The sequence below is a fragment of the Schistocerca serialis genome, chromosome 4 (genome assembly GCF_023864345.2).
Source record: "Schistocerca serialis cubense isolate TAMUIC-IGC-003099 chromosome 4, iqSchSeri2.2, whole genome shotgun sequence".
NCBI classification, from domain to species: Eukaryota; Metazoa; Arthropoda; class Insecta; order Orthoptera; family Acrididae; genus Schistocerca; species Schistocerca serialis.
In genome coordinates, this window is record NC_064641.1 from 355988407 (window position 1) to 356001754 (window position 13348).

At 45.2% G+C, this 13348-nt stretch overlaps 1 pseudogene; it reads left to right on the top strand.

The window, feature by feature from the left end:
• The first annotated feature begins 10767 nt into the window (after positions 1–10767).
• Positions 10768–10885, top strand: LOC126475954 (5S ribosomal RNA; annotated as a pseudogene).
• The last annotated feature ends 2463 nt before the right edge of the window (positions 10886–13348 follow it).

Sequence of the window (13348 nt, forward strand, 5' to 3'; positions counted from 1 at the left end):
AACAGTAGTGACTGACATATTGTAACGAGCCAGTTGCTGGGCCACCATTGACCAGACGTTTTCAGTTGGTGAGAGATCTGGAGAATGTGCTGGCCAGGGCAGCAGTCGAACATTTTCTGTATCCAGAAAGGCCCGTACAGGACCTGCAACATGCGGTCGTGCATTATCTTGCCGAAATGTAGGGTTTCGCAGGGATCGAATGAAGGGTAGAGTTACGGGTCGTAACACATCTGAAATTAACGTCCACTGTTGAAAGTGCTGTCATGCGGACAAGAGGTCACCGAGACCTGTAACCAATGGCACCCCATACCATCACGCCGGGTGATAAGCCAGTATGGCGATGACGAATACACGCTTCCAATGTGCGTTCACCGCGATTTCGCCAAACACGGATGCGACCATCACGATGCTGTAAACAGAACCTGGATTCATCCGAAAAAATGACGTTTTGCCATTCGTGCACCCAGGTTCGTCGTTGAGTACACCATCGCAAGCGCTCCTGTCTGTGATGCAGCATCAAGGGTAACCGCAGCCATGGTCTCCGAGCTGATGATCCATGCTGCTGCAAACTGTTCGTGCAGATGGTGCAGATGGTCCTACAAACGTGCCCATCTGTTGACTCATGGATCGAGACGTGGCTGCACGATCCGTTACAGCCATGCGGATAAGATGCCTGTCATCTCGACTGCTAGTGATACGAGGCCGTCGGGATCCAGCACGGCGTTCCGTATTACCCTCCTGAACCCACCGATTCCATATTCTGCTAACAGTCATTGGATCTCAACCAACGCGAGCAGCAATGTCGTGATACGATAAACCGCAATCGCGATAGGCGACTATCCGACCTTTATCAAAGTCTGAAACGTGATGGTACACATTTCTCCTCCTTACACGAGGCATCACAACAACGTTTCACCAGGCAACGCCAGTCAACTGCTGTTTGTGTATGAGAAATCTGTTAGAAACTTCCCTCATGTCAGCACGTTGTAGGTGTCGCCAGCGGCGCCAACCTTGTGTGAATGCTCTGAAAAGCTAATCATTTGCATATCACAGCATCTTCTTCCTGTCGGTTAAATTTCGCGTCTGTAGCACGTCATCTTCGTGGTGTAGCAATTTTAATGGCCAATAGTGTATTTAACGTTTCTGAGGGAGGTAGAATGGGGCAGCTGGTACCCCACTTCTCAGTTTTAAAACAGAAGCTCGAATGGGAGTATTTTTCCGCTGGTTGTTGTTGCGTAAGATTCCAACTGCGGAAATGCCTATCATCCCACAGCAACATGAAAGCTCCTTCTCTGAGCCTATTGCGCAAAACGTATTGCAATGCACTCTGTTGTCAACGGTGGTGACAAATCTGCTTTCGCCCAAAGGCGGAGTAGCTAAATCTGCCGTCTAATGCAGCAAGTAGGCGTGCATGGGTGAGGAGGCTGCGTTTCGTAAGAGCAGGCCGGACTCGGCGGCGAAAGTGGCGTTGACCTTGCGGCCGCTGCGCCGCCGCAGACGTAACGCGAGGACCAGGCCCCCTTGAGGCAGTCTCACCTACCCCATTCTGCCTCGGCGCCTGGGGGCTCAGGGTTCCGTCACTTTGCACGCGCAGCAGCAACAGCTTCCGCTACTTGTCTTACAGTACCCTGGCTGGGTAACGATGTCGCTGCCTCTGTGGAGCTCTCGACGGGCTGAGGGAGTGACGTAACGGTAATGCATGTCGCCACCCACAGTGCCGTGGAAGTAAGCAGGAAAGGTCGAAGAACGGGCTACGAATTCCGAAACTTGCCTTTCAGATAGAAGAGGACCTACATATTATGGACAGATGAGTTCTTGGAAAATAGTGTATGAGTTATCGATTTAAATTTCAGTTCTTCTTAAGCCAAAGATAAATTCTGCCGAAATTTTTACAAAGGTACAGACGGTGTTTAGAAAGGATAGATTGCATGCAACCGGTGGTGGAGTGTTCGTCGCTGTTAGTAGTAGTTTATCCTGTAGTGAAGTAGAAGTGGATAGTTCCTGTGAATTATTATGGGTGGAGGTTACACTAAACAACCGAACTAGGTTAATAATTGGCTCCTTTTACCGACCTCCCGACTCAGCAGCATTAGTGGCAGAACAACTGAGAGAAAATTTGGAATACATTTCACATAAATTTTCTCAGCATGTTATAGTCTTAGGTGGAGATTTCAATTTACCAGATATAGACTGGGACACTCAGATGTTTAGGACGGGTGGTAGGGACAGAGCATCGAGTGACATTATACTGAGTGCACTATCCGAAAATTACCTCGAGCAATTAAACAGAGAACCGACTCGTGGAGATAACATCTTGGACCTACTGATAACAAACAGACCCGAACTTTTCGACTCTGTATGTACAGAACAGGGAATCAGTGATCATAAGGCCGTTGCAGCATCCCTGAATATGGAAGTTAATAGGAATATAAAAAAAGGGAGGAAGGTTTATCTGTTTAGCAAGAGTAATAGAAGGCAGATTTCAGACTACCTAACAGATCAAAACGAAAATTTCTGTTCCGAAACTGACAATGTTGAGTGTTTATGGAAAAAGTTCAAGGCAATCGTAAAATGCGTTTTAGACAGGTACGTGCCGAGTAAAACTGTGAGGGACGGGAAAAATCCACCGTGGTACAACAACAAAGTTAGGAAACTACTGCGAAAGCAAAGAGAGCTCCACTCCAAGTTTAAACGCAGCCAAAGCCTCTCAGACAAACAGAAGCTAAACGATGTCAAAGTTAGCGTAAGGAGGGCTATGCGTGAAGCGTTCATTGAATTCGAAAGTAAAATTCTATGTACCGACTTGACAGAAAATCCTAGGAAGTTCTGGTCTTACGTTAAATCAGTAAGTGGCTCGAAACAGCATATCCAGACACTACGGGATGATGATGGCATTGAAACAGAGGATGACACGCGTAAAGCTGAAATACTAAACACCTTTTTCCAAAGCTGTTTCACAGAGGAAGACCGCACTGCAGTTCCTTCTCTAAATCCTCGCAGAAACGAAAAAATGGCTGACATCGAAATAAGTGTCCAAGGAATAGAAAAGCAACTGGAATCACTCAATAGAGGAAAGTCCACTGGACCTGACGGGATACCAATTCGATTCTACACAGAGTACGCGAAAGAACTTGCCCCCCTTCTAACAGCCGTGTACCGCAAGTCTCTAGAGGAACGGAGGGTTCCAAATGATTGGAAAAGAGCACAGATAGTCCCAGTCTTCAAGAAGGGTCGTCGAGCAGATGCGCAAAACTATAGACCTATATCTCTTACGTCGATCTCTTGTAGAATTTTAGAACATGTTTTTTGCTCGCGTATCATGTCATTTCTGGAAACCCAGAATCTACTATGTAGGAATCAACATGGATTCCGGAAACAGCGATCGTCTGAGACCCAACTGGCCTTATTTGTTCATGAGACCCAGAAAATATTAGATACAGGCTCCCAAGTAGATGCTATTTTTCTTGACTTCCGGAAGGCGTTCGATACAGTTCCGCACTGTCGCCTGATAAACAAAGTAAGAGCCTACGGAATATCAGACCAGCTGTGTGGCTGGATTGAAGAGTTTTTAGCAAACAGAACACAGCATGTTGTTATCAATGGAGAGACGTCTACAGACGTTAAAGTAACCTCTGGCGTGCCACAGGGGAGTGTTATGGGACCATTGCTTTTCACAATATATATAAATGACCTAGTAGATAGTGTCGGAAGTTCCATGCGGCTTTTCGCGGATGATGCTGTAGTATACAGAGAAGTTGCTGCATTAGAAAATTGTAGCGAAATGCAGGAAGATCTGCAGCGGATAGGCACTTGGTGCAGGGAGTGGCAACTGACCCTTAACATAGGCAAATGTAATGTATTGCGAATACATAGAAAGAAGGATCCTTTATTGTATGATTATATGATAGCGGGACAAACACTGGTAGCAGTTACTTCTGTAAAATATCTGGGAGTGTGCGTACGGAACGATTTGAAGTGGAATGATCATATAAAATTAATTGTTGGTAAGGCGGGTACCAGGTTGAGATTCATTGGGAGAGTGCTTAGAAAATGTAGTCCATCAACAAAGGAGGTGGCTTACAAAACACTCGTTCGACCTATACTTGAGTATTGCTCATCAGTGTGGGATCCGTACCAGATCGGGTTGACGGAGGAGATAGAGAAGATCCAAAGAAGAGCGGCGCGTTTTGTCACCGAGTTATTTAGTAACCGTGATAGCGTTACGGAGATGTTTAATAAACTCAAGTGGCAGACTCTGCAAGAGAGGCGCTCTGCATCGCGGTGTAGCTTGCTCGCCAGGTTTCGAGAGGGTGCGTTTCTGGATGAGGTATCGAATATATTGCTTCCCCCTACTTATACCTCCCGAGGAGATCACGAATGTAAAATTAGAGAGATTAGAGCGCGCACGGAGGCTTTCAGACAGTCGTTCTTCCCGCGAACCATACGCGACTGGAACAGGAAAGGGAGGTAATGACAGTGGCACGTAAAGTGCCCTCCGCCACACACCGTTGGGTGGCTTGCGGAGTATCAATGTAGATGTAGATGTAGATGTACTTGTGGTAAGGCTCTTCCTCTTTTAATTACTTTCAGCACTGCAGCACGTCATCAATCGTAAGTATCGAAATAATTATGAAAAAAGGCACCACAGGCTGCTCACATGCGCGGCTATCGAAATCACTGCGCATGCGCACGACCAGGAAACGCTCTTCTTATGCACGGGAGCGGGATTACAAAGTTAACACAGGTCGGTACCTAACTGAATTGTTAAAAGTTGTCGCACAAATAGCAAATTGAGCATATGATAGAAGCAATGATGTGGGAATTAAGACATATTTAATAGCAACGCACGACAAACTTTGTGCACGGATGGTAAATCAGCCACAAGCTAATATGGAGGCCCTAGAATTAGATAGAAATTACAACTAATCTAAAAAGATAGCTATGCTAAGGACGTTATTGTTAACGGATAAAACCGCACTAATAATATCTGCAGCAGTAACAACTACTATCGCTACATCACCATAATACTAAGCGGCCGACCGGGCCGTAATCAGAAGACGTTAAGGATTTATAACATACCTTGGCTCCATGATCTTATGATTACATAGAAGCCAACGAAGATACATAAAATACCTCCTAAAAGCGCGCAGCAATAAGAAAATACAAATGGTGTTCTTCTTGGCTAAGCAAACCCTCAACACAGTAGGTGGGAAACCTAGGTAAACACCAGGTAGTTTGTGTAATCGAGGCGGATTTTTCATAATTAATTCTTCCTCTTCTCTTGCAGCGACAATTACAAAAGCATTTCTAGGTGCAGTTATGCTTTCGCTCATCATCAGGATCTAAAAGAGCACGTGTAGTGAGGTTTCCGTTGCGTTATGAACACATCACATAAATATACATGATGTAAGCAATGTTTACGGCGTACTGCAGTGGTGCAGGGGACGTCGAGACGAAAATTTGATGTACGACACTTGTGGTCTATCAGGCCGGAATGTATCCTCAAATTGGCCAACATTAGCCGTCTTAGCCACATCGCATGATCACCGCGCGAGATTCTGAATATTCTGTCGCCCTCTTATGCCACCGGCTCAGTCGGTGAAACTTTTGAAACCTTCGTTGTCGTTAACAGTAGCAATATAAACTTATCCGTGAGGACAATGAAAGAAAAAAGTCCTTTGCAAATGTTGTCCAAAAATTAATTACATTTACAATCCGACCGAAACTTAAACCCCGTCAAGACAAGTAATCTCATAGCATAATGTCGCTAACAAAGAGTTAGTTTCTAACTTCGCGCTATTAAAATTCAGAAACATTGTGAGATAAATTTCACACAAACACCGAATTTACAATTTTTTAAGTGCAAGGCCAAGGTTTGTTTAATGTTCGAGGACGATTTTATCGCAAAAAAAGAAAGGAATGAGCTTAAGACCTTCTAAGCGGGTGGCTTAAGGAGGCGAAAGGATTCAACATCAAGCACGACGTACATACGTTTCAGCTTATGTAGCTTTTTGAGGCAAATTTGAGGCTATTTCGCGGCTTGAAAGACATGAGTTGTTTGTCTCGACTTCCCCTACACCATGGTAGTTTTTTTTTTTTTTTTAATCTTATGGGTCTTAAATGCTAAATTCATCAGTTCCTAAGCTTACACACTACTTAACCTAAATTATCCTACGGACAAACACACACACCCATGCCCGAGGGAGGACTCGAACCTCCGCCGGGACCCGCCGCACAGTCCACGACTGCAGCGCCTAGACCGCTAGGCTAATCCCGCGTGGCACCATGGTAGTACGTTGTAAGCTGTTATCTTTTACAGCCTGTACACAAACGATTATTTCATATAAATTTATGTTGACAACGCACCGGCACAGCCTGCAGGATGTTTTTTTTAGACAGCCTGATGATAACCATGGCTCGTAGAAACTGGCAATTGCCTTTTGAAATGGTTTCGTTTCCGTTGTCACAAGAAAATAAAGGATTACTAGTCAATAACAGCATCTCGCACACCTCCCCGATTGCTCTTTATTAGTGCACCAGCTGACTGAATTTTTTTCTGTCCGTGAGAAAGTTCAGGAGTGGAATTAAAATCCAGAGTGAAAGGATATCAATGATACGATTCGCTGATGACAATGCTATCCTTGGTGAAAGCGAACAAGGATTATATGATCTACTGAATGGAATGAACAGTCTAATGAGTGCAGAAAGTGGATCGAGAGTAAGTCTAAGAAAGTGAAAAGTAATGAGAAGTAGCAGAAATGAGAATAGCTAGAAACTTCATATCAGGATGGATGGTCTCGAAGTAGATACCTAGGCAGCAAAATAACCAATCGAAAGCAGACTAGCGCTGGCAGAAAGGGCATTCCTGGCCAAGAGAAGTCTACTAGAATCAAACAAAGACCTTAATTTGTGGGAGAAGGTTCTGAGAGTGTAGGTTTGAGCACAAAATTGTATGGTAGTGAAACGTGGACTGTGAGATAACCGGCACAGAAGAGAATCGAAGCTTTTCAGATATGGTTCGACAGACGGATGTTGAAAATTATGTGGACTGATAAGGCAAGGAAGAAGGAGGTTCTGCGCATAATCTGAGAGGAAACAAATATCTACGTCTACGTGATTACTCTGCTATTAACAATAAAGTACCTGGCAGAGGGTTCAATGAACCACCTTCAAGATGTCTCTCTACCGTTCCACTCTCGAACGGCGCGCGGGAAAAAACGAGCATTAAAATTTTTCTGTGCGAGCCCTGATTTCTCTTATTTTATCCAGTTGACTATTTCTCCCTATGCAGATGGGTACTAACAGAGGAGAAAAATGGTTATTGAAATTTTATGAGAAGATCCCGTAGCAACAAAAAAGTCTTTGTTTTAATGATTGCCATTCAAATTCACGTATCATGTCTGTGGCAATATCTCCCCAATTTCGCGATAATACAAAATGAGCTGCCCTTCTTTGAACTTTTTTGATATCATCCGTCAGTCCCAACTGATGCGGATCCCACACCGCATAGCAGTACTCCAGAACAGGGCGGACAAGCGTGGTGCAAGCAGTCTTTTTAGTAGACCTGTTGCACCTTCTAACTATTCTGCCAATGAATTGCAGTCTTTGGTTTGCTCTACCCACAACATTATCTGTGTGATCGTTCCAATTTCGGTTAGTTGTAATTGTAATCCCTAAGTATTTAGTTGAATTTACAGCCTTCAGATTTGTGTGACTTATCGCGTAATTTCTTTCAGTAGGCCCTACTCTTGTGAATAAATTATCACTTTCCGTTATTCAAGGTCAATTGCCACTTTTCATACCATACACATATCTAAATCATTTTTCAATTCGTTTTGGTCATTTGATGACTTTACAAGACGATATAAGACAGCATGATCTGCAAACAATGTAAGAGGGTTACTCAGATTCTCTCCTATGTCACTAATATAGATCAGGAACAACAGAGGGCCCACAACACTTCCTTTTGGAACGCCGGATATTACTTCTGTTTTATCCGATGACTTTCGGTCTGTTACTACGGATTGTGACCTTTCTGACAAGAAATCACGAATCCAGTCGCACAAATGAGGCGATATTCCATAGGCTCACAGTTTGGTTAAAAGACGGTTGTGCGGAACGGTGTCGAAAGCCTTCTGGAAATCTAAAAATATGGAATCAATTTGACATCCCCTGTCTATAGCAATCATTAATCCATGAGTATAAAGAGCCAGTTGTGTTTCACAAGAACGATATTTTCTGAATCCGTCCCGACTATGTGTGAATAGATCGTTTTCTTCGAGGTAATTCATAATGTTCGAACACAGTATATGTTCCTAAACCTTAAAAATGGTTCAAATGGCTCTGAGCACTATGGGACTCAACTGCTGAGGTCATTAGTCCCCTAGAACTTAGAACTAGTTAAACCTAACTAACCTAAGGACATCACAAACATCGATGCCCGAGGCAGGATTCGAACCTGCGACCGTAGCGGTCTTGCGGTTCCAGACTGCAGCGCCTTTAACCGCACGGCACTTCGGACGGCCCAACCTAAACCTTACTGCAAAGCGACGTTATGATATGGTCTGTAATTCAGCGGATTACTCCCATTTCCCTTTTTGAACATTGGTGTGATGATGATGTTTGGTTTATGGGGCGCTAAACTGCGCTGTCATCAGCGCCCGTACAAAGTCCTAATTTTTACACAGTGCAGTTTCTTTTCACTCGGTGGGTTCAGGAGGGTAATACGGAACGCCGTGCTGGCTCCCAACGGCCTCGTATCTCTAGCAGTCGAGATGACAGGCATCTTATCCGCATGGCTGGAACGGATCGTGCAGCCACGTCTCAATCCCGGAGTCAACAGGTGGGGACGTTTGCTTGCAAGACAACCACCATCTGCACGAACAGTTCGACGACGTTTGCAGCAGCATGGACTATCAGCTCGGAGACCTTGACTGCGTTTACCCTTTACGCTGCATCACAGACAGGAGCGCCTGCCGAAGTGGCCGTGCGGTTCTAGGCGCTGTAGTCTGGAACCGCAAGACCGCTACGGTCGCAGGTTCGAATCCTGCCTCGGGCATGGATGTGTGTGATGTCATTAGGTTAGTTAGGTTTAACTAGTTCTAAGTTCTAGGGGACTAATGACCTCAGAAGTTGAGTCCCGTAGTGCTCAGAGCCATTTGAACCATTTTTGAACAGACAGGAGCGCCTGCGATGGTGTACTCAGCGACGAACCTGGGTGCACGAATGGCAAAACTACATTTTTTCGGATGAATCCAGGTTCTGTTTACAACATCAATGATGGTCGCATCCGTGTTTGGCGGCATCGCGGTGAACGCACATTGGAAGCGTGTATTCGTCATCGCCATACTGGCGTATCACCCAGCTTGATGGTATGGGGTGCCATTGGTTACACGTCTCGGTTACCTCTTGTTCGCATTGACGACACTTTAAAACAGTGGACGTTACATTTCAGATGTGTTACGACCCGTGGCTCTACCGTTCATTCGATCCCTGCGAAACCCTACATTTCAGTAGGATAATGCACTACCGAATGTTGCAGTTCCTGTACGGGCCTTTCTTGATACAGTGAATGTTCGACTGTTGCCCTGTGCAGCAGATTCCCCGTAGCTCTCACCGATCGAAAACTTCTGGTCAATGGTGGCCGGGCAACTGGCTCGTCCCAATACGCCAGTCACTACTCTTGATGAACTGTGTTACCGTGTTGAAGCTGCATGGGCAGCTGTACCTGAACACGCCATCCAAGCTCTGTTTGATTCAATGCCCAGGCGTTCAAGGCCGTTATCACGGGCACAGGTGGTTGGATACTGATTTCTCAGGATCTATGCACCCAATTTGCGTGAAAATGTAATCACATGTCAGTTCTAGTATAATATATTTGTCCAATGAATGCTAGTTTGTCATCTGCACTTCTTCTTGGTGTAGGAATTTTAATGGCCAGTAGTGTACATCCAGCAAACAATGAGGACGTATGTTGTAAGTACTACGTTGAGATGAAGAGATTGGCACAGGAGAGAGATTGTGGTGGACCGCATCAAACCAGTCATGAGACTGATGACTGAACAATAGTACAGTTCGAAGTTCACTTGGATATCCTGAACCGTGTCTTACCAGCAACATACTATCACTGCGAGGGGACTATTACCACGCGTACTTCGTCCCATGACGATCTCACGAGCGTAACAGTACTTTGGTGCGATCTGTAGGACCCATAAAGGTGTTCGCAGCCTCGAAGCTCAGACAGCTGAGCTGGGCTGTGTTCAGTGGCGGCCCCTTCCCACCTGTTGCGCAAGCGGCCACCTCCCGGAGGCTGCGTTCGCGGAAGCCGCGTCGTACTCAGCGCTGCTGAGGCGGCAGCGAGACGCCGCGCTGGGCTGGAGTGGCGGCGGCGCGGGGCGCAGGGCGTCGGCCACTGAGCCGTGCTGCGCCGCGCCGGTAACGGGACCACCTCCGGCCCCCGCTGTCCTACAAAGCCTCGCGCTGCGCCTGTCGGACGAAAAACTCGCGCCGCACTGCCGAGGTGCTGGGTGCTTAACGCGCCGCCGCCCGAACGGCTCGGCGTTGCAAATTCCGCGGAACGTCTAGCGTAACGGTCGATACTGTCTGGACGTCACGGAACGTCAAAACATTCCACAGTCCGTTTCCTATGCCAACATTCGTGCAGGCCACCAACGGCAGGTCATCAAGGATTCTCGGGAAGAAAGTTTCGCGTTGACGTCTGTGCCCGCGAGGCCAAATCGAAACTTTTTCTACTCCCTTGTGGCAGGGTGCAACGGCCGTGCCGCAGCGGATACACCGGTTCCCGTGAGATCACCGAAGTTAAGCGCTGTTGGGCGTGGTCGGCACTTGGATGGGTGACCATCCTGGCCGCCATGCGCTGTTGCCATTTTTCGGGGTGCACTCAAGCCTCGTGATGCCAATTGAGGAGCTACTCGACCGACTAGTAGCGGCTTCGGTCAAGAATACTATCATAACGACCGGGAGAGAGGTGTGCTGACCACACGCCCCTCCTATCCGCATCCTACTCTGAGGGTGACACGGCGGTCGGATGGTTCCGATGGGCCCCTTGTGGCCTGTAGACGGAGTGGTTGTGGCAGGGTGCTACAGCAACCAATTTCGAATTATTAAAAAAAAAGTTTCTCTTACGAAATTATCTAATAACAGTGAAGCGTTTCACCCTTTTGGGGTATAGTCAGATTGTGTTTAAGTAACTTGATATGAAACCCATACGTCACAAAGCCACATAAAAAATGTATCACTTACTGTTACGCTCATTTTCCATTTTATATTGTGTTATGACGGATAGGTTTCAAATCCAACTAGTTTTACACAAACCGATGATGCCTCAAAAGGGTGAAACGTGTCATTGACTTAGATAATTTCGCAAACAAGATTGTTTTTATTCCGAAATGAAATCCAAATATGGTTTAGCTTTTACGTTGCCTGGACACAGGAAAAGGCTACACTGTGCATAACTTAATTAGACACAGCAACTTTCATTAATCTGATTTACGTAAATCAGCTAAAAATTTCCAAATAAATTGTAAGAAATGACTACTAAAGGTGATGTAGACGTAGACTTAAAAAAGAATGTAACAACTCAAATTCTAAAGAAAGCAAGTGCTGACAGGGGTGCGTACTACCGAACTGTCAGTTTAATAAGTCGTGGTTATATAATACTCTAACGAATTGATTACAGAAGAATGGGAATCTGGTACAAGCCAACCCCGAGGGAAGATCAGTCTGGATTGCGGAGAAACGTAGTAGCGCGCAAGAGAATTCCGACCCTTCGACTTCTCTTAGAAGATAGGTTAAGGAAAGACAAACCAACATTTATATCATTTGTACACTTAAAGAAAGCTTTTGACAATGTTGGCTGGGAAACAGTCTTTGAAATTCTGAACGTTGCTTGGGTGAAATAGACTGAACGAAAGGCTATTTACAACTTTGGGCAGAAACGAAACTGTAGTTATAGGACAGGAAGGACATTGAAAGGCGAGGGAAGCAGTGGTTGAGAAGGAAGTGAGATGGAGTTACAGGTTATTCCCGATGTTATTTAATCTGTACATTGAGCAAGCAGAAAGGGAAACCAAAGGAGAATTTCGTAAATTTCGCAGTGAAGAAATAAAAACTTTCAGACTTTCCGATGAAATTGCAGTTCTGTCAGATACAGCAAAGGTCTTGAAAGAGCCGTTGAACGGAATGGGCACCGTCTTGAAAGGAGGATAAAGGACGAATATCAACAAAAGCAAGAAAACGGTTATGGAATGCAGTCGGATTAAATCAGGTGTTGTAGAGGGAATTGGAGTAGGAAATGAGACACCAAAAGTAGTAGATGCGTGGGCTGTAAAACAACTGACGATGATCGAACTAGAGAGGATGTAAAATGTAGACTGACAAGGGCAAGAAAAGCGTTCCTGAAGAAAAGAAATTTTTTAACGTCAAAATATAGGCTGAAGGCATTTCTCTGGAGTGCACTCTTGTGTGCAAGTGAAACGTAGACGATAAACAGTTTAGACAAAAAGAGAAGCTTTTGAAATGTGGGGCTACAGAAGAATACTGAAGATTAGATGGATAGATTGCGTAAGTAATGAAAGAGGTACTGAATTGAATTGGCGAGAAAATAAACTTGTGGCACAACTTCACTAAAAGCACACATTTTGTAACATCAAGGGAGCATCAGATGGCTTCAGGCAAATGCCGGGATGGCCGACTTCCTTCCCCTTCCTTCCGTAATCCTATGGGACCGATGACCTCGCTGTTTGGTCCCCTCCCCTCATATCAACCAACATACCAATCTTCGGACTGTTGATCACAACAACATGTAGATGGCTGTGTGGACAGGGACATAAGAGCTAATAAATAAATAAAACTTCCATTAAAAACTTTTTTACAGTGAGAAAGCCGTGTCTATTCGAGGAGAAGAATATTTTTGACGTTAGAAAAAGGCTCTGTCGTATTTCTTCTAAAACATATTCGTATGTATCTATTTTCTTGGCCAAATAAGTGACGATGTTTTAAAATGTTTGTACGCCACTTTTCCTATTCCTTAACTACCCAGAAGCGAGGAAAATATACCATATAACTTTTGTCAAGAACTTGGCAGTTAATAAAATCTAACATTGCCACTTTATTAATTCGGGTACTCCATTTCGATCTTTTGTACCACGGATTACTGTTCACGACCTGGATTTCACATTTCGGTCTTGTGAAAAACAAAGCGACGCCGTGTAGACGTTGCATCTACAGCGTAAGCATTTCCGTATAACGGCGACGTTGCCTTCGGTTCCGTTCCTTCGACGTCGGTGTGAATCGGCGTTAACGCAGCTCTAATACAAGGGGCAAGAAG